Source organism: Chroicocephalus ridibundus, chromosome 4, assembly GCF_963924245.1.
Source record: "Chroicocephalus ridibundus chromosome 4, bChrRid1.1, whole genome shotgun sequence".
NCBI classification, from domain to species: domain Eukaryota; kingdom Metazoa; phylum Chordata; class Aves; order Charadriiformes; family Laridae; genus Chroicocephalus; species Chroicocephalus ridibundus.
In genome coordinates, this window is record NC_086287.1 from 7,811,693 (window position 1) to 7,839,484 (window position 27,792).

Here is a 27,792-nt window from a genome sequence, read left to right on the forward strand (position 1 = left end):
CATTCAGGCTCAGATCTTCAGAAAATACATTGGTTTTATCAGGTCTGGTATCCTGTAGACCTGTACTTGGACCCCTATACATGGAAGTTAATTAGTTGAGCTTTAAGGAGAAGCAGGGAAGAAGATTAAAATAAGGACCTGAATGGATATTTTTTTCTTTTACTGGGGATAGTTATGGTATTTTTGGAATCACATTATATTTTATTATTTTTTGCTTTCTTGGTAATTTCTGATACCTAGAAGCTTAACATGTAAAAATCCCAATGAAACAAAAAATTTATTAGAGACTCACTGGTTGGAAGCAAGTTTTTGGTGAGTAATATGGTAACACAACTAATTGGTGTTTTTAAAATCTAGCTGTCTAATGCTCAGCTGAAATGCTATTGCTGACTCTTCGGTAGTGGAGAGTTACTGGTATACCCCCAGTTTTCTTCTCAGAAAACACTTAAATATTTTAAAGTTATTAGGTATAGGGTGTTAAAAGTTTAGGCATACTTTTGCTTGCCAAGAGAAGTTATTCTTGTAAGGAGTCATTCCTGACTAATTATGTTGTTCGTGACATCATAAGCTGCCAGTAAGACTGATGCAGAGGAATGGTCATAGGAGGAACTTCTTTGTTCCTCCCTGCCCCTGCAAAAAAACCCAAAAAGTACCACTTAGCAGGTATACATAAATGTCTAATTCTCTGAAAATTTCAGTCCAGAGCTTGAATTTTGACCCTCCAGAAATATTCTGGGTATTTCTCATGTACTGTGGGGATAAAAAAAGATATTCAAGACTTGAGTGAGAGTGAGACCATCTCTTGATCATAGTGTTCATCTGACAGTCAATCAGGCAAGTAGCAATTACCATTCCATCAATCATACGGAGTTCGCTAAACTCCTTATAAACAGCACATTTTTGCACGAAGTAAATCCATTTAATAGAGAAATGTTGTAGCCCACAGGCATTTGCAAACTTTCCTAAGAGGATCTCAAGTCTAACTCGCACTGAGACTTTCATATTTGCAGCTATGCCCCGTGAACCATGAGCATCATTTAAATCCGCAAGAATAGGAATGCCTAACTCTGAATTGAAGGAACACCCCAGACCTCAATGCATTAAGTCCTAATTCAACCCACTATAGACAATTTAGAGATTAAGGCAATTGACTGACCATGAAAAGAAATTGCTATGTATAACTTGGCCAAATAAAAAGCATGGAGGAAAAAGGTTATGATATTTGTTAACATGCACTTGAAAAGGGCAAATACCAAGATATGGGAATTTTTATTTTAGAATGGTTGCATGAAATTGAGCAATGAAAATCATCTTGAATCATGAAATACTCTTTACAGTGAGATCAAATGCTACACAATTGACGAGCCACACAAGAAAAGCAAGAGAAAACTGAAAATTTGCGTTGTGTGAAAATCATTCTATGATAGATTTGGAATGTATCTGCACTGTAGTAGGAATGGATAGATGGCATAGTAACACTAGGAATTCCTAATCTTGGTTGCATTTAGCCACTGATACAGAATATATAGAATAGAAGTAATCAAATGTCTCTCTTTCCACAGCAGAATGTAGTTGCTCTGAGAAAACTACCTCTGTATAATAAAGCGTAATTGTGTTCACTTTTTTGTAATGTCTATTGGTAACTGAGAATTATCAAGATATAATTATTGTGCTAGAAACAATACTTTTGCCTACATAAAGTGGATGATTGTGGGGTTTTTTTAATCTTAGTGGTATATGCTTTTTCAAACTAGAAGTATTCCAAAGACATACGTGTATATGTAAATGTACCACATAATATAGTGTAAAAAAAACCTCAGAGCATCACAGTGACTCTAAAATGCATTGTAACTCTTGCAAAAAAGATGTTATCTTTACTTTGCAGAAGGGTTTTATCGTGCTCATAAATATATATAGCTGTGAGTGTGTCGAAAGCAACTAGCACAGGATCGCTTAGCTGAGTGGGAGGTGACGCAGGACTGTGCTATTAGTGAGCAGGAGGTGGGAGGTGACTGGGGCTGATGGGCAGGTGGGATACAGTATTTATATACATATGTTTACAGGTATTTTTAGATGAGATATAAATATGCAAATGTTAATTCAAAGAGATAACTTGCCTCAAGGGGAGATGGAATGATGTAATAACTCAGAGTGAGGCAGCATAGTAGAGTGGACTGAGCATGGCAACTGTGAGACAAGAACACACATTTTTTAATCATGATTTATACACAGTAGTATCTTCTCACTATTTGCTCTTCTCCATGTGTTCTATAACAGCTTTGGCTGGACATACATGTTCACATGAGGGGTATGTAGTATATTTCATGTATATTTGTAGCTTAATGTGGCATAGTTAAGAAAAAAATGATGACATATGTAGTGACTAGTGACGTAGGGAGGTGGGCGGTATCAGTGGAGGAAAAAACCCTCCAATTGGAAAAAAGCTAAGATAAGGCAAATTGCATAAAATCCTTATACAGAGGGTTTTTTTCCCATAGTGTGACCTGCCCAAGCATTGTCAATACCTCTCCAAATTATCTGGCTATCTACTAGTTATGGTGCAGTTTCAATAGACCAGGTGATGTGTTTCCTATTACTGACAATGAACAGTAACTTAAACAGCTAGTTTCCCATCCTTGTCTGACCTCCTTCATATCTATTCCCCTCTTCTCTGCTTCTGTCCCTGCTGTTGGATCCGCTCATAGACTCTGTATATCTAGCTGGTTATGCCTAACTGGTTCTCTAGCATCCACCTAATATGTCTGACACCGCATTCTTGCCTGCCCCTATTTCAGCAGTTCTAATGTAATCTAGCTGGCAAACTGATCAGTCTCAGTAGCTTTCCCTTCTCTTCACATTCAGTTTGACATGGCATCAGGATGAATGTGGGGGTATTTGAAGTTTTCCTGATATTAGTAATGGTAATTGAGAATCTGCCTGGAACTTTTGGAAGGACTCATCCTGCTGTGCATTTGACTGGTAATAGAGATGCCCCTGGTAGAACTTAGGCATGTTATAGACACATCCTGTGAGAGAGATGCACAACACTGAACTAGATCAAAGGACAAAGAGCTATTACTGGTATGAGGATAAACTATGTACATCTGTGACAGAGCCTGTAGAAATGGCCGTGAGGCTGTGCACTGTAATTCTTAATGCCTACCAAATTGACATACATGGTGGATTCTGAGGATATGGTAAATTAAATGGAAAAATGATCAGTCATTTAAGCTCAGTTTAGGCTGCTGAACTAGGGTAAAAGTCCGTTTGATATGTATCTATTGCTGCCATGCACATAGTATTTGGTAACTGTTGCCTTATCATAGGAACGCCTTGGTATTGCTTTTGGATTTTATCTCTGAAAATCTCCTGAGAAGAATGCTTCCTTCTAAAAAATAAATATGGCAATGCTATCCTCTTATACAGCTAGATTCAGGATAGTGCCCTGGATAGACTGAATTTCTTGCCAAGGCTATATGGCAGCCCACAAATCTACCTGAGGTTTCCCAAATACCATCCATCCTGTCCAGATAAACATTTGGTTTGACAAATTTTCATTGACTGTTTACTTTCTTTATTACCAGTAATCAGGGCAGCATACTTGGGGTCTGTACTAACTGCTAGATCAGAAAATAGTTTCTAGAAGTTCTAGCAGCTCAATTTCAGCACTCAGGAAGCCCATAAGTCTTTTTCTCAAAAGTGCAACTTCCAAATGAGCTCTAGCAACACGCTTAACTCTGAACAGCTGCACTTTGCTTCTTCCTGATACTTGCATCATCCTTACAAGGGACCTATCTTACTAAAGACTTCTTAATCAAAGAAACTAGCTGTCCAACACAAGGCTGTGCCCCAAAATGTTTCCCATCCCATGGTGAAGCAGGTTTTATTGTCCCTGTATAATTGCATTGCTCAGACCTAAACCCAGAGTCCACAGTCTACACCTGTAGAACATGAGGGAAGAGAATTGCATTGGAGATACAGAGTGCACCCAATAAAGGCCACTGCAGATTTTGACTCCTAGTCAATATGCCAAATAGGAATGAATATACCTAATTATTTCAGATTTATCATATGCTTTTTGCCATGTATATATTGAAAACCACTTCAGACTCTGTTCAAAACCCCTATCCATCTCCCCCGACCAATTCCTATTAAAATCCAGTTCCTTTGAATTGAAATAATGATTGACATTGTGTTGTGTCTCATATGTCATCTTAGATGGAGATTCTTTTAAAAATAAATATGGCAATTAAATCGCCAGGCTGCTTCAGTTTGTGCACAGCTTGTTTTTAAGTAACTAATAAAGAATATGCAAAGTTTTCAATGAAGCTGCCAATCCCTCGGCAGTATCCTCTGTGCAATGCATGTCTGTCTGCCTTCATTTGCATTGTCTTTGTCACGGACAGGTAGTTTACATGTGCTAATAGCATAGGATTGTTTTCATGTGATCCATGACAATTAGGGTTTTCAGATAGCTTGTTGGTACTTGTACTTAGGAAAGAGAAGTTTTTCAGCTTATGTCTGACACACGGATTGCTAAGAGTTTACGTGCAAAAGCTAAGACTTCATGCTTCCTTGGCACAATATGATCTATCATTTGTATGGTATGTCTTTACTAAGCAATACTAATTTGTGAGAAGAAAGAGGGGGAGGTAGAGTAGAACCAGCTTGAGCTGAAGCGGCAGCTGCAAAGCAGCCCTCAGTCATAATAGGTGGTCTTAGGCATGTTTCCTGAGAGACTGATTGTGATCAGTGCTGTGCTAGAGCAGTAGTCCATGGAGACTGTCCTTGACTTTCCCAGGGCATGAGACCTGCTGGAAAATAGTTCAAGCCCAAGTATTAATAAAAGCAATCCTAACTTTGCCTTAACTTGTACGTGGGTCACCTGTTCCCTCTGCTGCACAGTTCCAGGGGCCAGACACTAATGCCTTCTCCCCACTGTGTTCATCGTGGTGGATACGTCCTACTCAAGTTACACATGTAAGTGTTTGCGTACTGAATCCCACAAGGCTGTTACCCCTACAGCTGCGTTTCAGCCTTACTTAATCATGCCTTCCTGTGACCCTCTGTCCCCCTGTACTTAGATGCCAGGAGCTATGGCTGGTTCCCTGGGGTTCCCCCACTATGACTGGGGGGTTCCCTGCCCATGGCAGGGGGGTTAGAACAAGATGATCTTTAAGGTCCCTTCCAACCCAAACCATTCTGTCATTCTATGGGAGGAGTGAGGATGCAGATTTGGGCAACCAGCTGTTATCAGCTGCTTTGTATTTCTGGAACATCAGAAAAAGTTCTGAAAACCACCAGTCTGTAGCCCAGCAATGAGGCCTGTTTTAGCAAATGATTGAGCACAGTTGAAATAGATGTCCCCTTGCAAGTCAGTTTGTGAGGAAACAGGTGGTAGATGGTTATTACAATGTGCAGAGAAGAACTCCTGGAATACAACTGGAAATAATTCAAAAGACAACAGTGAGTCCATTGTAAATAAAAAACAGGGTATGATGTAACTGGCTTGTGATAAGCAGGGGTAACCAGTGGGCAGCCAAGGACGTAATGTTTTGTTCTTGTGTATAATCACTGAGTAATGATGAGGAAGCAAATGGCAGCAGCTTAGGTGAAAGACTCCATGTCACTACTCCGCTGCTCTCCAGCAAGCCTTCTGTCTCTGGCCTGTAAGGGGAAGCATCCTGTTGTATTTGCTGGAGGAAATCAATGAGCCTCCTCATAAATATTAGGGAGGGTCAGTGACAGTCCATCTAACAGGACACAACAGATCTGAGCACAAGTGTTTTCCTGCCATTAATAGATGACACCTCCTCCTTCTCAGCCATATGAAAAAAATGTAGGCATAAGCCTGAAATGACAGAAAAAAGCATTGGTCTTCGTGGTATTTTTAGATATTATCAGCTGACAGGGCAGATTGTGAAGGACTGAAAAATGACGAACATAACTCCATGACTCTCTTCCTCCCTGCCTCACCCCCTCCAAAAAAAGGAAAGTGGGGGGTGGGGGGAGATAGAGAAGAAAGAAGGCTCTGCTGGCAGCCTCAGGATAGTTAGTTTAAAAAGCAGGTGTGGGGGAAAATATGAGAAACAATCTTGTGGGATTCAGTGAGGAAACACTTCAAAAATATAATTTGATTAGGACACAGCCTGTATGATTCAACGAGGGGGAGGAGGTATTGCCTGGAACATGCATCTGACAAACTTTCACATCAAGAATTACTAAATTACTGTCATGCAGCCATGAGGTAGGGGCCAAAACAGCTTGCGGAATAGACAACTTTTTTTTTTTTACAAACTCATGAACTGCAACTTTTTGAGTTGTTGGCATCTATGTGGGGAATCAGTGCCATGAGTTACTTTTGCCTCTGGTTCCATTGATGTATTCCACTTTCTTATTTTTATCACAGTATCATGTGCTGCATATCCTTCCTTAAGCTCTCTGTTGAACTGGAACAGGTGAAAAAACCTCAATTCTTCACTACAATGGGCAAGAGAATGTCATATTTAATATGAACATGATTCAGGCTTTGCGGCTGACCAGGTAGGCTTTGGCATCATTACAGAACATCATTCGTTCACTGACAACTGTTTATTATTTGCTATTTTATTATCTTTGTTGTAGCAGTGCCTATAAATGCATTGCTATGAACATGTAGTAATGGTCAATACCTGACCCAAAGAAATTATCAGAAAAGATAAAGAGTAAAAGAAAAACAGAATTATTTACAGAACAGTAACGAAAATAGAGAAGTATTTAAGGACTAAAGACTGCAGCCCCTAACCTTTAGGTATACATGGAATGCAGAATGCTGTATTTTGCATCATAGTACAAGAAGGAGATCAGGCAGAATCACAGTGAGGGACCTGCTCCCAGATGGTAAAGGAAAAATGGAGGCCAGAGAAGGCTCTGAAATCTCCTTCCTCTTATAGACATTTCTCTCAGGACTTCAAGGAGGATTATACACTGTACAAATATACAAACGGTAAAAAGCTAGCCATTTTCTTTCAATGAACTGAGCCCTTTTCACAGCTTTTCTTTCTTTTCAACTGAAGATCCTCACCTATAAATAAGTCTGTTCGGTACATTTATTCAGGTAGAAAGTTGTCTGGGTGTAACTTTTACTTCAGATTTAGATGCCCACCTTCTGAAAAGCAGGCAGCCAGAACTTGGTTATTGCCTCTTTTGGACAATAGCACTCTCCCAACATCGTGCTAATGACCTGTAACTGAAGGCCTGTTTTGTTGTTGGAGAAAATGAGAGAGAATAAGTATTCAAAAATGAGACTGCCTAGTACAGATCTAAGAACATTCACCTGGAGAAAAGAGACTGGTGCCACATCTGCTTTCAGGATGAATTCTCTACTGGAATTAATCAGTGAATTTGTGTAAAATGCAAGAACAGTCCTGGGAGCAACAAATAGAAGACCTGTGTATGCACACTGTGTGTTAGTACCATGGTATCTCTTAAGTCATTAGATTTATTACTGTTTTGATTATATTTTACACAAAGCAAAAGTGAAGAACCACCCCGAAGCAGCAGCCCCTGACTCTTCAGAGGCCTCGGGTACAGAAATGTCTTGTTTCTGATTACGGATCAGATTTTGGCAGGCAATGCAGATATGACTCCTCAAACTGGGTAGTTCAGGATTTATTATATAATTATATGTAACTACTAAGAAATAGTTTAACTCCATGCAGTTGCTTCTATTTCCAGCCCTTTCCCGGTAAAATGCAGAATACTGAGTAGTTGCACTTATCATAAGTAATTTTGATTGAGGAGGAGCAAATAGATGTAGGAATGCATCTGGGAAGATGAAGAGAATGCTTTCTTTTCAAAGCTTGCTCTCACCACAGGAAAATTCCAGAGTGGACAATAAATAGTATATTCTTCATAATCATGTTGCTACTATAATATTCTGTGATTCAGAAATAATCAATTGTCTTAGCACTGATTTTCCCAATTAAAAAAAAAGGCATTATCTTTTTAATATCTATTGGCAAGATGGTGGGTTTTTTCCCCTTAAGATATTTAGGAAACCTGGGCCTTTTTGCAGAGGTAAATGAAGCCTTGGAGAAGATGTTTATTTGTACCAGGTCAATTTTAGGACATTAGCACTGGATGGACCTGTATATGAAAGTAGAAGATTTCTTTGCAGGTATGAACAACTTGTTTGGCATTAGTACAATATTCTGTTTTGAAGTCTATTCTGTATAACAAATTGTTGTTTATTAGAGGTTAAACAGTTATTTAGTTAAAGCACACTAGTTTGAACATTTTCCTTGAAAGTACCATCCCAGAGAGAACTGGACAGAACTATTAGTCTTATTAATCTCTGATTTATATTTGTATTTTCAGGCCTCAATTTATCAATACATGCTTAAAGTTAATCATATTTCATTCCTTCAGTGAACATCCATTGTAACATACTGAAACACATGGGACACTAACTACAGGTAGAGCTGAAATGAGCTAGAAGAAATTGACTAAAATACTGTCTTGATGAATACTCTGTCATACATTAGGTCTTGTAATTTTAAATCATCTGGATATATGATTGCTGGATATGCTCTTTTGCCTTAGTGTTTATCTGATTTGCAATGAAAACCATGAAAGTACAGCCATTAATAAGATCAAAACCTACAGTTTCATGCAAAAAGTTTCCCTAGTATTATATAAAACAGTTAATTGTTAACCACACATTTTTTTCACCACACTTTGTTAGGTCATAACTCTTTAGAAATGGTATAATGATCCCTAAACTAGGAACGTATAGGTATAAAGTCTTTAAGTTTGAGAAGTCTCAGGGCTGGAAATTTAAATTAATTTTTCCTTGAAAAAGGGTGGTATGAACTTTGTGGTTTTCAATTCAATGCTAGCCCAAGTTTTGGCTCTATAAACATGTGAGTGGGTGAGCACAAGCTGGTGAGGGGTCTTATGAGGAGCGGCTGAGGGAACTGGCGTTGTTCAGCCTGGAGAAAAGGAGGCTGAGGGGAGACCATTGTGCTCTCTACAACTGCCTGAAAGGAGGTTGTAGCGAGGTGGGGGTTGGTCTCTTCTCTCAAGTAACAGGCAATTGGACAAGAGGAAACGGCCTCAAGTTGCGCCAGGGGAGATTTAGATTGGGTATAAGGAAAAAATTCTTCACTGAAAGGGTTATCAAGCGTTGGAACAGGCTGCCCAGGGAAGTGGTTGGGTTGCCATCCCTGGAGGTATTCAAAAGATGTGTAGATGTAGTGCTGAGGGACATGGTTTAGCGGTAACTTGGCAGTGCTAGGTTAACGGTTGGACTTGATGATCTTAAAGGTCTCTTCCAACAAAAACGATTCTATGATTCTATGTTGTGAACTGTTGCCCTGTTAATTTAGGGTTTGTTTAAAAAAAATAGCAACCCTGTGAATTTATGTAATATTAAAATTGTTAATGTAACTGGGGCTGGGCTTCTGAAAAGGGGTGTTTTACCTGCTGAGAGGTCCGCTAATACACTTAGCGAGAATGAAGGTTACCCCCTAGTAATAATTATTCAGGTCATACTTGAGAGGACAGAATAACAATTTTGCAGGTATATTGAAAATTCAAAGTATTAAATGTGAAGAGTGCTGCATGTGTTCTGATTTTGTTTCTAGAAGAAATTAATGTCAAAACAACAAACTCATCTTTTTGATGATTTGATGAAATTTGCTGATCTGTATATCTTCCCTCATTTTTAAGTAATGAAAAAATAATGAGCATTCCGGAGAAACTCTTGAAATTGTTGAAATTTCAGTTCCCTGGGAAAACAAAACCCTACAAAAAACAATGATTCACTTGTTTTACAATACTACCTCTTTTACTGTGTGTGGCTTAGGAAAGTAACTGGTTATTTCTAACCTTTGTTTAAAAAAGGTTTCCTTTGTCTATTGGGTGAGGAAATACATGTTTTATTTTAAATCTTTTTCTAAATAAATGACAGTGACCAGCTTTATTAGTGGAAGCCTCGAATGCAGTTGTAAATACTACAGGCAAGTGCAAACTACTTTAACTAAGGACAACTTGTAACTTCTGCTCCTTCAGCAGCAGTGGGGAGAAGAATAATTCAGAATAATCAACAAGCTTTGTACTAGAAAAGCAGGAAAGCTAGAATTGTTTAGTTGAAGACCAGAGCTCATGAGCTCTATCAGAGGAAGTAGAAACTCTATTAGAGAGTCACAATGGTGTTTCTTACAAAGAACTAGTGATCCATTTCTGTCCTTTTCTAATTATCTTCTACTTTATGTAAGTGGGAATCCTCACATCTATATATAAAAACCTAGAAGTTGTTGTATAATCTAAACAAGCTGTATAGAAAGTGATACAAAAATGACGTTTCCAGAATGTGGCTCATCCCACATATTTAAATCCCTATTGACAAGCTTCTGACAACTTTTTAAACTGAAAAGCTTCATATTTAATTTGTCCAACCATTCCTTCTTCTCAGTTTCATTCCTTATCAGTTTCAAATATAGTCTCAGGTTATTACACGGTTGGCAGGAGATAGGACTTGCAAAGGCGCTGTAGCAAACAGCGTTTATGGGTCAGTGAACTTTCTCACTTTTACAGGCATACTGCACTGGGAAACCAGTTTAGCTCATTTTCCTAATCACAGAGTACAACTCAAGTGTTTGGAGAGCAGTTTTTCAAAGTGGATCTGGCATGATTCACAGTTGCATCCAAGCCTCTTCTCTACTGCCACATCCACTTAAGCTTCAAAACAAGTTCTTAATGAGTTTAATCATATTTAAAATTTTAATCTTTTTCAACATTATTACAATCGCCTTTGGCAAAAATCAGTAGTACACTGAGCTCCACATGACTCAGACTCAAACCAGGTTTTGTGTATTCAATTCTTTGTGAATCACCACTTCTTTAGACAAGCCTTTAAATTTTTGGTGTTTTTGCACCTTTAATTACATTATTGGGCATGTGATTATAAAGAGAATATCTAAGAAATGTTAGCAACTGTTACAGACGTATTCTCCATCTAGTCAGGATGGAATTGAAACATATCCTCTCTCTTCCTTTCTGCAGGCTGACACAAAAGATGACTGGGTTTAGGAGGTTTTTTCTTGAGGATATCTATCTGTTCTTGCTGCATTGCATAGTCAGGAGAGGAGATTGTGGCCTATTCTATCTCAAATAATAGTTTTTTGATTCTCAATGGTCTTCCCTTAGCTAAGTTTCATGTCTACAAATAACATGATACTTTTTGACTTTGAGATCATCACTGGAGATCTGTGATAGTGTATTTTACTCTCTGTTCCTTGCACATCCCTCACATATGCCTGTGTGAAAATTGAAAGATATTCTGCAAGCCTTACTCATGGGGAACAATACGGTATTATACAAGAATGCCTCTTTGAAATGCAAGTTCTCTATTCTGGAATACAAGCCTAAAAAATGATCACTTTCCCTCAATCACCATGGTTTTAGGGTACCCTAAAGTACACAGGGACTTAATATGTCATTGAAAAAATTCTTCCCTTCCCACAATTTGCATCATCAGTTGGAAGTGGATCCTGAACTGGTACAAGCTGATTCTCTTTCTAACCTATAAATTACTAAGAAACCTTGAAACAGGAAGTGAGTAAACCATGCTGAGATTATATTTTGGTTTATATTTCTGAGATCCCAGATTTCTCAGAACAAAAAACGGCCTTTAGAAATGTGAATTAACTCCCGTCACCTCACTGATCTTTAATGTGAAGTGGAATGAAGGCTGCTGAGACAAGAATTAGTAATAATTAATAACAATTAATTCTTTCATGATTCAAATTGTCAACTAGTGTGCATGTTCTATTCCTTTTTGTGTATTGGTATTGCATTGTTTTCTCAGTGGTTAGAAGCTCCGGTCAATTCTTTGATACAGTCTATAGGGTAGGTATACATCCACTGTGACTACAAAAATCTGTGAAAATCACTTCTGAAGAGCACCAATGAGCTATATTTAGATTCAGATCTTCCCATTATGTTCACTTGCATCTTTAACGCTCAGATGAATTTAAGCTAATGACTTTTGCCATGTTTACTATGGTGCATTATGCAACATGAATGTCTGTCTCTGTGTGCGCAGCTATATTTGTATTTATAAACACCAAACTATGCTCATCTTATTCTGAGAGTCATGGAGCAGAGGGAGAAACCTTCTACCTGTATCATGCAAGTGAAATGAAGTGGCCAACAGCTTTCCTATCTGTCTTTGGTTCCCATATCCAGGAACCAAGTTTGCCAATACAGCTGGGTTCACCAGGGAGAGAGGGATGGAAAGGGAAATGACAATAATACTGAATTTAGGCTTGAATTCATAATCTACAACCTGCAGCTAAGAGAGGAATTATCACCAGATTTTATTTCAGTCAGTGTCCCTCCATTCGTAGCTATCAGTTTGTTACCAGTACTTTTCAATTTGAGTGCGTTACTGCATAATGTCTGACTTTTAAGACCTTTACAAATTCTTTCAGTCAGCCATTTTGATGATTTTAAGTGAAAAAATATTCAGAATATAATGAAAATGTATTCTCTAATTAAAAATTTCAACAGAACATACCTCATGTTTTCAGGATCACGCACATGCATAAAAATAGGATCAAACTAAGAGAGGCATGCCTTGGACTTCGGGACTACAGCTCTTCGGGGATGGAAATCTCAGTATACCATTATAACCCCTGAGCAGGAGGATACGCCAGAAGAGCTGCTGACCTGAATGATTCTAAGATTCTGGGACCGCATGTTTGTTGTATCGTTAACTTCAAGTACAAACCCAAATCTAGAAAGGGGTTCTCTCCTGCTTGCTCATTTTAGAAATGTGTCTACTTCTTTTAGATTATGACTCCATATAGTAATTCAAAAGCAGTATACTTTCCACATTAAAAATACCACCATTTGCCATGAAAGTTCACATTTATCAAAACTTCATGTCAAATGTGTGCAAACCCTCAGGCTAGAAGATTTGGAGAGGCAGAATTCTTTGCCTCCATACAGCCAGTTTGATTTATATGGATAATAGATTTTGTGACCTGTAATTCCAGTTGCTTAATGGTTTTACTTTACTGGAATGCTTTTATACTTTGATTGTATGCTAGACTGTTATGATAATTAATAAAACTCAGGAATGTAGGAGTAATGCATGATGTGAAAGCAGAGTATCGTGGCTTGCCTGTTATTGACCATTGGCTATGTAACAATACCCAGGCTCAAGAGAAATTATATCCTTAGAGAACAAATATTAGAAGTTGTAATTTCAAAATGGCAGGTTATAATCTGTACATCTGAAGACTGTAATCTGCTTTCGTGACCAAAGTTAGTATACAGGTCAGTTGCACAGGTTTGGTTCAGAAAAGAGACTAGGTATTATATTTTTGGTTCCTCCTCCTTCTGTGTCCCAAGGGAAATGACTGTCCCTAGCTCTTTTTGTCAAAGAAGCCTGTTTCCTTTTCGTATTGTCAATAATATACAGAGAAGTGTAACATTCATGCTAAATCTGCTGACCTGCTATGCTGACAGTGTGATATTTACATTATAGAATTTTATTCTTAATAAGATTCCCAAATCAGTTTTTTTCGAGGCCACTCCTAAATCGGGAGATACTTTCAAACATCTCTCAGTCAATTCTTGCCAATGTACAGCTCTTCGGGGATGAAAATCTCAGTATACCATTATAACCCCCTTGAGCTACTGTATGCATCTAAATAAACATTTGTGAGAGATCCATAAAGCAGTATCAGAAGACAGTTACTGCCGTAATATGGAAACAAGACTGTTGGAGTGTAATCAAGTTAAAATATATGCACATAAATAAACTGCATAATTATTTTATTAAATGTGTAAATCATTTTTTGATTTCTAGAATAACTTCTTTTAGCAAGTCATGAAATATTTAACATGAGAGATAACAGACTTCCTTACACAGAAACTTTTGCAACCTTTCATAGAAGAGAAAGACTGTTGTTACGCTCTCTAGCAAAATGGATCCTAAACCAGTTGAGTCAGGCTTATTTGACATCGCTCACAGTGCAGACTGTTGTTGGTATTTGAAGACAATCCAGCTCTGAGCTGTAATTATGATGACAGATCTATTCATGTTTGTTGGTGCTGAGGATAGACAGCTGTTTTCACATGCTGGCTTACAATTTGACAACTGCAGTCCCAACAAACGCTTTTGATGTTCATACATGACAGAAGTAAAAAGATCAAACATCACACATATAATGGCCCGTTCTCCTTATCTTTATCTTACTGTTGAATCCACAGAAACATAGATCTGGAAGGGACTTCGAGGGATTTACCAGATCAGCTTTAAGGCAGAGTCATGGCTACCCAGAACTCAGCAATCTGTGTTGCTTTGTCTCTGCTTCCAAAAGGGATCATTTTCTGGATGAGGTCTGGATTGATTTTCCAAGAGGTAGATTCTTTTCATGTTTTGTTTTGTTTTGTTTTGTTTTGTTTTGTTTTGTTTTGTTTTGTTTTTTTTTGCTTCAGGAATTCCTTCACTTAGGTTAATCAGTAGCTGAATTCTTGTACCTTTCCATTCCGTCCTAATTGGACTTCTCATTCTCTCCAATTACTCATTTCTACAGTAGCCTCCACGGTGGAGGTCTGATTTCAGCTGGAGATCTTTAGGTGTTTCTCTGTTCAGGCTTTCTCTCTGCTTACCTCACTGTTCCAATACATCAGCTACTCTTCACTCGTATGTTACCTTTTCTATCTTGCCATATGCTTAAAGCTAGAGCTGTTACTCTGTTCAGAACTATGCCCTATATGACTATGGATAAAGACATAAGCTGTAACTTCTTGGACTCTACAGAGCCACCCTGTGAATTTGTTTCACTAAGCATAAATAACAGCTCTATTATCCTTTCATTTGTACTCATGTGATTCATTCATGCTGTTACTTCTCTATATATTTTGTAGGACAGACTCATCATGAAATATGTATGTTTGTATGGTTGGGAGTGAAACCTCTTAGTTTTCATGAAAAACATTTTCCTATCATTTCACAAAAAATGAAATTAATAAATCACTATGTACGATTTTACTAGATACAACTCTGATGAGTGTTAGTTTTGGTTATGGCACTGCCACCAAGCTATTATTACCACACATATTCAAATGACATTTCATTTCCTACTCTGCATTTCTGAACAGCAAGCTGTTTTAGCTACTGCAGAGTCACATCCACAGCAAAGGGACAGATGTTCCACATTTTTCTTTATGAAACTGAAGAACTTTTCAATTTTGCTAGCTAAAATACCACCAAAGAATCAGACAGAAACATTGTACAATAGATGACATTGTCCTAAAGAGATGAAGAACACGTACTATTTAAATCACCAGTAGTACTCACAAGGCGTACTTGATATAATTAGTAATTGTATGCTCAACAGGCACACATGGAAAAGATAGTCAGTTCCTTCCTACTACGCTAATAATGGGAGATTACATATAGATGTCTATTCAAAAGAGAGGATACAAGACTGTTGCCAACAACTGTAAGAGAGAGAGAGAAAGAGAGGATGAGAAAGTTTAATTAACAAGTACTACCCAGAGAGATATTTTGAAGAAAGTATGACTCATAGGATAATAATGCAACTTTGCCAGTGGCCAGGATAGGGAGGAAGAATATAAAGGAACATCTTGCTTTTAATGAAGTAGATTTAGTTGCTGTATCTTTAGGAAGTTGAAAACATACCTTTGTTGCCTGCTTACTCATATCCCTACTGTATGTTCCTAGTTTGTTAAGTTAAAAAGAAAATAAAGGGGAGGGGGGCCCTGTTTTCTCTACTACTGTCTGGCAAGGACAAAGGGTCTGAGATATATCTTCTGCAATAGAAAGAACCCTTTGTACCAAAAATAGTGTCAGTAGAAAAATAGTCAGAATAAAATGTAACATTTTGCCAAAGGTTGCCTCTCAATCCAAAGTTTTACGTGCTTTTCTAGAGTTACAAGGGTTTTTTTTGAAAGTAACAGTTTTCAAAGGTGGTTTTCTGGTACCAGTAATACCACTGGAATGGACTAGATCTTTTATGACTTTACCAGAATACTGTTCTGATGGGGACTGTGGCCATTCAGAATTAGTGTTCTTAATTAATCTTATCCATTCAGTAGAAGTAATTTAATTGAAATCTCAGAAGATTGTCTGTGTTCCCCTCCATTCTTAAGGCATGCGCTTCAGTGGGGCTAGCTTGTTTCTTGGAGTATCCTGAGAAGCCACATATCAGTTATAGGCAGAAACATCAGTTTCAAGCCACTACTCATTGTGTTGACTTGTAAATTCATCATAAAAGAGGAGCAATTCCTCAACAAAAATGTGCCAACCCATTTTCATTGTGGCATCTTCAGATGGATGCCAACTCCAACTTCCTTTGGCAAAAGAAATTAGAGATGGAGTAACCTGGCAACAAATGAAGTTGTTCATTGTACTGCCTGAAGAAGAAACTGGGTTTTACCTAATGAGGCTGGATGTAGTGCTTCGTTTGGCAGGCTGTGATCACGTTAGTAACAATGTTTGCTCAAGATCAACAAAATGGTTTGTAGCAAGTGTAAACAAATACTGCTATTCTCTGTTTCCACAGCACAATTGCCCATTTTAGGGAGCAGTTGTCTATCCCAAGAACTTAGTATAGTGAGATATTTCAGACACAGCTGATGGGTACTGAAATGAAGGGGGATTTCAACAAGGACACCCTTGAAAATGTAATCTATGGTGTATTGTTATTCCAAACAGAATAATTTTCACCATAGACATGAAGGAGTTCTCTGAGTTTTGATACGGCGATTACTCGACACTTCATTTGCATCTTCAACTTCTGTAGCAACTTAGTGTTCAACTTAGTCCCTGATTGAAAGTGATTCATCTATGTGATATATATGAATGGGCACTGCTAAACTGTAGTGTATCTTCTTTCCAGCAGTCCTTTGCAATGCTTAATCCTTGGCCAGTGTCACTCAGAAAGTCAAATAACTGTCTTACCTATTTTATAAGAATAATTTTTTATGCATCTGTGCTGTCCAACAACTCTACCAGGAAAGTCTTTTAGTGCCAAAAAAATCACGACGTTTGTTGTGGTGTCAGTTTAGTAATGCATTGTGATGTAAGTCAAGCTCTCTAAATTGATCCGTACCTACAGTGTATTACAATATAGCTTCCATTGTGTCATTCTGACATGTGTCAAGTATGTCATACTGTGGAAAGCAAGAGACGGTAAAGAGCCTATTTATTTCGAGTAGATCTCATGACTCTTGAACACAAATCAAAGTTTCAGCCCTTGTAAATATGCAAAAAGTGAAGCAAACTATCCTGATTGCTACAGTATGTATTTTTAAGTATTTCCTACATATTGGAGGTATATATTCATAATCTTTTGTGTGTGTGTGTTACATTCTGTTTATTTGTCTAACTGTTGTTTTTTCAATTTTCAAAATAGTTTAATGTGCAGTATTGTTGTTTTAATATGCCATATGTAGAAGCTCTACTTTTTGTGCAGAACAAGAGGTTTATGAAATTTTAAATATGAAAAATAGAGTACTTCCCCAATATCCCTTTTTTTTTTCAGCTTAGGAAACTTGCAAAGAGATAAAATAATTGTCATTAATTTATTGGAGCAGACATGGCTTATTTGACCCCATCAATGCTTATAAGGCATATGTACTTGAAAGACGGAACTAGAGTTGTGTGTCTGATCTTTTATAAAACCAATATCAATATCCTGAAAAGAAACCCTTTGCTCAAAGCTGTTATAGGTTGATTTTGTTTTTACGAAACAGTATTATGATCAATGTGCTTGAAAAATAAAAAAGGTAAATACATCCGTAGTAATGGTCTATATGCTTCCATCAAGCTATTCTTCAGTGAGCTTGAATTGTTATTGAGAATTTCTGAGTGTTTTGCTTTTATCATTAATTATTAATCCCAAAGCCACAGCTGAGGGAAATCAGAAATTTTGGCTTGTGTAGATCTGGTGAAGTAGTGTTAGTGTATTAAAGGAAAAGAGATATTTTATATGTGAGAATTACAGAAGGCACATGAGTAAGTTGGAGAGTTCAGGATGGTTGTATATTGTCAACTTGTCTCAATTTTTCATAGTATTTTGTTTTGTTTTGGTTTGGTTTTGTTGTTGGGTTTTTTTGTTGTTTTTTTTTTTTTTGTTTTTTTTTCTAAAAGGCTTTAAAACACATCTCAGGAGCAAACCTGGGAACTGCTAGAGGTTTCAACTTGCTCCTCGTTCGCCCTTTTTGTGTCATGAGACCACACAGTCAGAGCTATCAAGCTCTGTACAGCAAAGGGGGGGAATAAAGGGGAAGAATGTAAAGCAAAGAGGGAGAATGAGAAGGTCTCATACACTTTGTAGTTTTGTCTTTCAATTTTGAAACACAATATCACAGAACCCCAACCTCAGTGTCTACTGCCAGTCCCACAGTTGCGGACGGCTCTGATAATTCTGCGTGAAGGTTGCAGGGGGGTTGGAGTAGTTGATCTTTAAAGGTCCCTTCCAACCCAAAGTATTCTATGATTCTATGATAAGGTTGGTTTGCCAGGGCGGGTGCAGACCTTTGTAAAGTGGAGTGTATTGAGTGGTGTGTAGGGATACAGGTTTATTATTTAAGACACGGGAGGATATTTTCTGTATTGAATATTAACTCTTGCTTCTTTACTATCTAAATGAGCTTAGAGCTACTTTCATTTTGATTTTTTAAGAGTACCTTAAAGGGGTGGGTGATTTACTACTTAATTTAAAAAAATTGAAAAGTCTTGTAGTAACCTCTGTACATTCAGTATCGAATCTGATCCACTGGTGATCTTTATATGAAATACCTCACAAAAATTGCTCTGTGATAATGAGGTTTCAGGGAAGCCTGTATATGGACTACATTGTCTCCAGCATTCCAGGATCCCCAGACTTCCCCATATGCAAACTCTCTAGTTGACCTGTTTCTTCCAGGAGCTTTAGGAACATTTGTTAAAAGTAATTTTCATATTGACATTTGAAAACAAAGACTTCAATTTTTTTTAAGGGGTTTTAGAAAGATTCCAGAATTTCTGATAGAATTGGAATTCTATTCTATGACCTACTTTACAGTTCTAGCCTAATTTATCAAAGCCCATGAGCGTATGTTTAAAAGTAGTCTGCTCTGGCAGAGAACAAAACCTTTTCTTTAATGGTAGGCATGTGCACGAGCAGACAGGTGACTTTTCTGGGGGCATTTTTAATTTTATCGATTCTTATTTTTATAAAGAGACACAGAAAGACTGGCTTTCTCTTGCAGTCTTTCTCATCCTTGTGTTGCACATGTTCCCAGTCAGCATAGCATACAAATGATTGAACTTAGTAAGGTTTTGGCTTCCCCACGTACCCTATCTTTTATAGCAGGATTTAAAAATTATTCTCAGCCTTCTTGTGCTGCAAAATCATCATTCAGATTGTATCAGAGTGAATTTTAATTTTAACATTGAAATGTCAAACGTTTTTTTTCTACTAACAAATGAACCTGCTGCTTAAGTATTAAAATATACAATCAAAACAAACCCTCGAAGCAACTTCAGGCTATTGTGGGATATCAGTACAGACAGGGTGGGAATCATCTAGTATACCAATAAGATTTTAATAAAATAACATTTTTCTCAGTAAAGATTAAACCAGGTAATTAAATAAAGTAACATCTGCTTTTTCCTTTGCATTCAATTAGCTGTGAAGCAGCTTTTGTTTTAAAATTACATTAGAAGGAAAAAATTGTACACACTCTAACATTTTTATGTCTCATAAATGTATGTCCCACAGCTGCTCATAACTGGACTGGCTTATGGATATGCAGTCGTGAAAAGCCATGTTTCACTATGTAATAATTGGCTTGCATGGGCACAATCTTTGAGGTCAACACGTTAGAGAACAATGACAACTCAGCCATGTGTTATTTTTCATGATGATAATTATTTTTTTAAAGGTTTGTGGCCCCAAAATATTCAGTTTCAAATAGGCTTTAATTTAATTAGTCAAAGAGATTGACGCTTCTCAGAAGCTTGAATTAATTTTGAAGTTGTGTAAGTGGAGATCAAGAAAGTATTGAAAAAAATAATGTGTAGTGGTGATTGGGGCATTTATAAAAACTAAGCCTGAATGACTAACACAACGGTACCAAATCTGACTCATTCTTCACAAGAAAAGTCATGCTGTTGCCACGTCTTCAGTGTCTCTGCTGAAAAGTTTGAAGTAACATGTAAAAGAATGCTTCAACATAAGGTAAGTAATGAGCAAGCACGTGAAAGCATGCAGAGAAAGCATAGAAGAAACGTGTACATACAGGGAAGGGAATGCATACATGCAGCATACAAGGAAGCATGCAGAGAAAGCACAGAGGGAATGGCTTTGTTGAGTACATAGAACAGCTAATTAAACACCAGTGAAAGATGACATCCAAAAGCTTGGTGCTTCTACACAACTGGAAATGTGACAGCAAAAGAAACAAAGACATAGAAGGTGTTTTGTGAGACTATCCTACTTTCTGCCCGAAATCATGTATCAATTTGACTGCTCCAAGTAATTAACACACAATGCTGGGGTCTGTTGGTTACCACCTAGATATAAGCTCTGATTTGTGAAACAGTCCAGTTGAAAAGCTGAAGAGAAGAACTTATAACTACTAGGAAACACTAGGCTGAGGAGAAATGGTCTGCTTCATACCATTCCTTTATACAAAAGGCTTTTTCCCACTGTCTGCAAAGGACATTTTCTTGGATTTTAAATATATTTCCTGATCTTTGATTCCTCCTGTGCACCAGGATGTGGAGATATATGTATGTGTGTGTGTGTGTGTAAACATGTAAGCATATTTGAATATATGCATGTGTGTTTTAATATATACACATATTTGAACAATATATATATGAAGCATATGGAATGTGAGTGTGTAGATAGATACGTATAGGGAAAAGGATAATTTAGTTTTGGTCAAAAAGCTGTCCCAGCTTCCTGGGAATAAATTTGTCTTTGGAAGTCTATGGCTTTATAACTGCCAGGATCAGCTACAGAAACTGTTTAAAAGTAGAAGTGAAGCTGCACACACTGAACAATGTTATGAAGTTTTCACTTAGCACCAGTCTGGTTAGCAAACATTTTCACGAGCATCCTGGTCCCTATTTCTGGACCTGGCTCTCTATTTGCTCTACCCCTGTTACAGATAGCATCAATAGAATAGAAAACAATAGCATATAGGCATAAAAAGTGCTGAACCAAGGCAGTGTGTAAATCTAGAAAATGGAGCTTTCAGTGAAGCCAAAGAGTATACCTCACATGTGCGGAATATCCACCTGATGTCTGTGACTCCTCCAGTGTCCTAACACCTTCCTGCATGCCAGAGAGACTTTAGTATAAACACTATTGAAACTTTTTGCTTCTCCTGAGCCCTGCAGTGACTGTTCGCTCCTTGGCCTGAGCAGCTCAGCTGTAAATGCACCTTTTGGAAACAGTGGAGGATGGGCTGGGGAGCTGGGGCTACTGGTAAAGTGCCCCAGGGTCTTGCTTTATAGACTTTGTCATGACCTGAGGTGAGGGATGCTGTTACATAGTTGCCTTAAATCACATTAGGCTGAGTCTGGGTAAGATTAAATGCACATAAAAGCCTTTGTTCATAACATTCAGAATAACCAAAGTTAAAAGTTTATAAGAAAATATAAAATAAATAAAATTAAAAAAAAAAACACAACATGCTGCTCAGTGTTTAATCTAGTTACATTAAGAATTGGTTTTCTTTTCCTCATTCCCCTGAGCATGCAGGAACAGGGTTAGGAAAGCCAAAGCTCACTTGGAATTTAATCTGGTGAGGAGCGTGAAGGATTTCTTTAGATATATTATCAGTGAAAGGAAGACTAGGGAAAATGTGGTCCCCCTGTGGAATGGGGCATGAGACCTGGTGACAAAGGAAATGGAACAGACTGAGGTATTCAGTGCCGCCTTCTCCTTGGTCTTTACTGCGCGAGTTTTGCCCTTAGGAATCCCAGGCCCCCAGAGACCAGCAGGAAAGTCTTGAGCGACGAAGACTTACTCTTGATAGAGAAGGATAAAACCAAGGGACATGTAAACATGATGGACATACACAAGTCCATGGGACCTGATGGGATGCACCCGTGACTGTTGAGGGAGGAGGCTGATGGCCTTGCAAGGACACCTTAATTGTCTTTGAAAGGTCATGGCAACTGGGAGACATTCCTGAGGGCCAGAGAAACTTTCTAGGCCAGGTCTTGATCTTAAAGATATCTTGTTAAGAGTTGTTAGCAAAAGTGAGGCATAGTCATTTTAAATATTAAAAAAAAAACCCACCAGTGGAAAATCGCTGCTTTCTTTTTTTGTGAAGAAAACTATTTATAGATAAATTATTGTGTTATTTTTGAAGTAGTTTTTGATTATGTAGTAGTGTTGTACTAGAATATGTAATCTCAAAGGGTAGAGTTAAGGTTCTCTTTATAACCTTCATATTAATATTACCTGACTTCCTTCTGTAAGCTTGTGTCCTCGACATTCCCCTCTATAATACTTTGTGTGTAGAGGAAAAGAAGTATAAATATTTATTAATATTTCAGTAAACAGAATTTTGTTCTTTCACTGTGTGATTTTTACCCTAAATCAGTAAATACCATAACAGAAATCAGGGGGTTCATTATGTATTTTACCATGATATTTATTGCTTTATGCCATCTAGTGGACTCTGTTTGCGTTCAGTATCAGCTTTAGTAACTGCAGAACTTTAAACACTTTAACAGATGCTCTTCTAATATGACTTTTTCATGTTTTTTGAGGCATGATTGGATAATGGAAGATCTCATGATGATGCATAGGACAAGTTGCCTTGTTACACACTTTGAGATGGTAGGAATTAAACAAACTTAAATAACAAATGTTCAAAATGTTATTACTAATTTGAACTGACGCCAGGAATTTTTTTTCAGTGTTACATATGTGTTTGTTCTTAGTTCGGCTGAAATTTTGACTATGAATAATGAGGAGCTGAAATAAGTAAGCTGACCAGAAAATAACTTACAGCAAGACAGCACTGTGTGGAGTGTTTAAGGATTACAACATTATACAAAGAGGCATAATTGCAGTTTTGGGATTTAGTTATCCTGAAGAAATGTTGTTGCCCTGCAGGGCGAATTTATTTTTAAAAAGGCTCTTGCTTTTTTTAATGGAATTAAAAAAACCAAACAGCCTCTTCTCTGCTGGACAAGAAGAATTCTAACATTCAGAAATGTTTAATCTGTAACGTTGATAGTTAAATGCAAGGTTCTTTTAACTCATTTGTCAAAAAAAAAAGAAAAGAAAAAGTGTTATTGGATAACAGATTTTGAGACAGTCATACTGACCCTGCAGTTTAGCCAGCATACCCATTCATACATTCACCCATTCAAGTGCTGAATTATCTGTAGTAGGTCTGTACAGCAGTAAGTTACTGCTTCTAGAGGAAAGTGAAGTAGTTGCAGCAAATGGGCTGAGACAAAGATTTCTGATGGCTAATTAATTCCAGCACAGAAAATTGGCAAGCTCTGTTTATACTTTCCATGTACAATGGTGCCAATTGTCAGTCTTTATAATGGATCTTGTATTGTGGATCTTTTTATCTTGTACCACTTTTTAACTTTTGTCATGCAACGTGGTGACTTAAACACTCAGCTGTAGAAATCAGGAAGTGACATTTATGTTTTCATTTTCACTGAAGAAATTACATTTATAGTCGTGTGGTCCAAAATTAGAACATGTTGAAATAAGCATGACCCCAAGTGTGCAAAAGTAGGAAAACTTGAGAAAAGGAAACCACCTCAATATTCATTATTGTTAAAAGTAAAGATTTTTAAAAACATGTGTGATTTTAGGATTTGGATTGGCAATATTGCACGTAACTCTGGCGTGGTATATCTGAATGCAGGCATTTTACGTTCTGGCAATTCATACCAGTCGTGAATGGAGCTGCCAAATATGTTATTTGCTGGAGTTCCACTGGAACTGAAGCTGACAAACAATTTTTACTAGGAATTCTGATTTTAAATCACAGCCTCAAAGGAAAAGGTTAATTGGTCCTCTATAAAATCCAGTCTTTTATCACATAAGCAGTTGTGACTAACAAATTGAGATGTTTTATAATTTTCTGTTAATTTAGAAGCACCAATCCTGTGCTACACGTGCATCTTACACCTGACACGAAGTATAAAATATTAACAAAGGGAAAAAACAAACCAACCCAACACCCAAACTCTACTGACTTTTATAGTAAAGATTTTAAAGTAGGAATAGTAATGACTTGAAGGACACATGTTTCAGCAAAACCAATATAGTTTTACACTGCTCTCAAGCTGTTGAACCATAGAAGCCAGGTTTAACTGAAAAGGAAATCTTCAGAGGCTTCTGCTGAGTTGTATTACATTGTGGTAACAGACTGAGTTTTAATTTTAGTCTGTAGATAGAGGCAACCTGAAACACAACACCATTGTCAAAAAAGAGCACGTGCTTTGTTGCTGTACCTTTGCCTCTTTGTAATAGTAGAGGTTTTACGTCAGAGACTAATGTTTCATTGTATTAAATATTTACTAACAATCTATTGGCCATATGTCATAGAGTTTGCATGGTGACAGACTCAGTATTCGTCACCTTTTCAAGACGATTCTGTTAAATCTGCAGTGTTATACAGGCTCACAAAGCCCTTTCAGTAACCCAGGTTTTTGTTCTTTGTACAGTCTTTGCTAAACTGGCGTCAGTATCGCGTTTGTGCTCTGTTGAAATGGTTTTCAGGAATGAGCTTTTCAGGACTTTTCTGTGGGGTACCATGGAAGATGTCAGGATTCTTTTCTCAAGTACTGTTTATCTGACAGTATTTGTCTTCAAATATATTCTAAGTGCAGAGACACTTTCCATATGGAAACATTATTAGTCAAATGTTGTAATAATACTTAAAAAGCTCTTTCCGTTCTTTTGTTGTTAGGATTTTTCACCAATCTGGTTCATTTTATATGTTATTGCAGAATAATCAACTGAAATGATGGAAATTATTGCAGGTTAAGTTTTTGTAAGCTTTGGATAAGGTTCATGCTTTGAGTACAGGGGCGAGGAAACGCTCAATATACTTTTTAAAGCTAAATATCTTTTTTGTTTAACGTATTATGTTTTCAAGACCCTTACAGTATACTTCCGTCATCTTGTCTAAATTTAATTATTTTCCACGTTTTCTGATGCAGAATAATTTTTATGTAAGATGGTAAAATTATGATAGTATCAATTACAATTAATTGGGAGTTATTAACAGCTTCTAATTTCTGTAATTGCATATGATATATTTACTGTATAAACAGGAATGTTTGCACATTGTAATGATTGAAACTGATTAGATCTCAAGATAAAAATGTATGTTAGTATAATTAAGAATGCCAAAATATAAGTTATGAAGAACAAGCAATAGATAATTGAGTTACCTGCAAGAAAATGTCTTTGATTACCAGAAAGAAACGGAAGGACTTCAAAGAATAGGTCAATTCCATGATGTACCTGTTCAAAGTAAGGCTCTCACAATTGTTTCTGTCTCTAAGATCATGACAGAGCTATGCCTACTCCAGCATCGAGGCATGCCACCTAGGGACGTTCAGAGAGCCCTGCTAACACGTTCCCTAGCTCCTTTCCCACCAGTACAAGTTCCTCTTTGTCCGTCACATGATCAAGAGAGTTGCAGATGTATGGACAGGAGTAACTGCAGGTCTGAGTAGTCTGTCAGACAGCAGAAACTCTCAGTGCCTACCAAGCCGAGACTTCACATTCATCTACCTAATCCCTAGAAGATTATTTAAGGCTAAAGAGTGCTTTTTATCCCATTGTCAGTCTGTATTGCAGGTGGTAGTTGGATGGCAAGTCAGGCTGACACAGGTACTTTCATTTCCATTTCTTCAATACCTTGGTCAAAGCTGCTGAGTCAGCGTAGAGGACTCAATAGTCCAGGTCAAACAAAGCGGGGCAGAAGTTGTACCATGACTCACAGAGAGCGCTGCCCTGACACTTGACCTCTTTTTTTTGTGGCTAAACACTAGGCAATAAATCAACTTTTATGCTCTGCAAGACATGCCGGATACAAAGACTTCTATGGCATGCAGTGAAATTAAGTAATATTTTTGCTTTAGGGTTTTCACTTTTTTTTTTTTCTTTAAAGGTTCTATGGTGCTTATGGATATTTAAGAACTATCAAAACAAAATTAATAGCCGCTGGATGACTGAGACATGATTAACAAAACAGTTAAAGGTATTACTGCTACTCAGATCCCTGGCCATCAACAAATCTGGTTTTGCTTTGTAGCATGCTATGAGGACTTGAAAAAGCACATAATAAAAGAGTATAAATGAAACTGAAACTGTTTGTTGTGCTGAATTGCAAGGAAGCATTCTTGTCAGCTAGATTTGTTCTACCTTCTAGAAGGGAATATTGTACCACGACCAGTTTGTAAGATGTTGTTCAAATTAATGTCCTGAAAAAATGGTGTCTTATTTGGATTTTTATTTCAAAAAACCCCAACACTCAAAAACAGAGGGAAGGCTAAATGCCTTTAATGAAAGTCTTAATTAATTGAAAAAAAAAAGAGATTTAAATGTTTGTAACCTTGATTGTGACAGCACAATTGACCACATTTTGACTTCCATGTTATTAGCAGCTCAATGTGAGTCATTACATAGTATTTTTTTCTAGAAAGTATTCTTTACCACCATCGTAACCACAGCGGTAGTAAAACTCAATAGCAGTGTGCTTAAATGCAATCATTGAAAAGCATGTTTTGATATGGTTTTCACAGCCAAGGTAGGTAACATTCAAAGAAAATGAGAAACATTTAAGAGAATTCTGGGTAGTGAGTCAGTCTGTATGGTAGTTGAATATCACCACCCTCCACAAAAAATGACTGTGATTCTAGTTATAAAGTAAGTTTGTGGCAACCCTTTCATGGAGGTTTTAATAGGGTATGATGACAGGTACTTTGCAAAGACAGTGTATGAATAGTTTAGGTATTCTCACCCCAGTAATAGCAGGTATCTCTCCTCACAGTCTGAACAGTGCTTTTTTTTTGACTCAAGTAGGAGGAATGGATTTTCTTCAGACAAAAACTAGTTAGGCAAATGTACAAAAGGATTCATATGCAGATAATGGTGTCTTTAAGTTTTTCTTTTACAATTTACTGTTTGTCAACAGGCAGATAAGATACTTTACACTTTAGCTGACTGGTTCTAAACCATGAAGAGTAAAGCACAACGTTTAAATGGAAACCATCTATATCTATAAATAATAATATCCTTAGTGTATCTCAGTTTTCTATGGTGGAACAAATCGCTAGCTGCAAAAAGCTAAGTAACCAAATCAGTTAAAATTTTGAGTTTAGCTTGGGAGCTCTACAATGCAGGCTTGTTCCTCTTCCTTTTTAAATTACAGAATAATGGCAGATGAAGACCTGACTCGTGAATGGGTCTTCTGATGGAACTAGATGCTCTGGAGGCAGTCTTCTTTGGTGCTTGGGTCAGCTAAATGTTGTTAGACATAAGTTAGTAAAACTGACATGAAGCATGCTGAATGTGGTTGGGGAAAAATAAAAAATCCTCAGCAGGATCTGATGTCCAAATCTATAAAAAAAAAAAAAAAAAGAAAAATGCAAAACGTGTAAAGTGTTTCTTTTCCACGTTGTGTTCAGGGGCGAAATTACCGAGATACAATTAGACGAAAGAAGTAAAAAAAACCCCTGGTTACCTATGAAAATAAATCTGAAAAACATTGTTT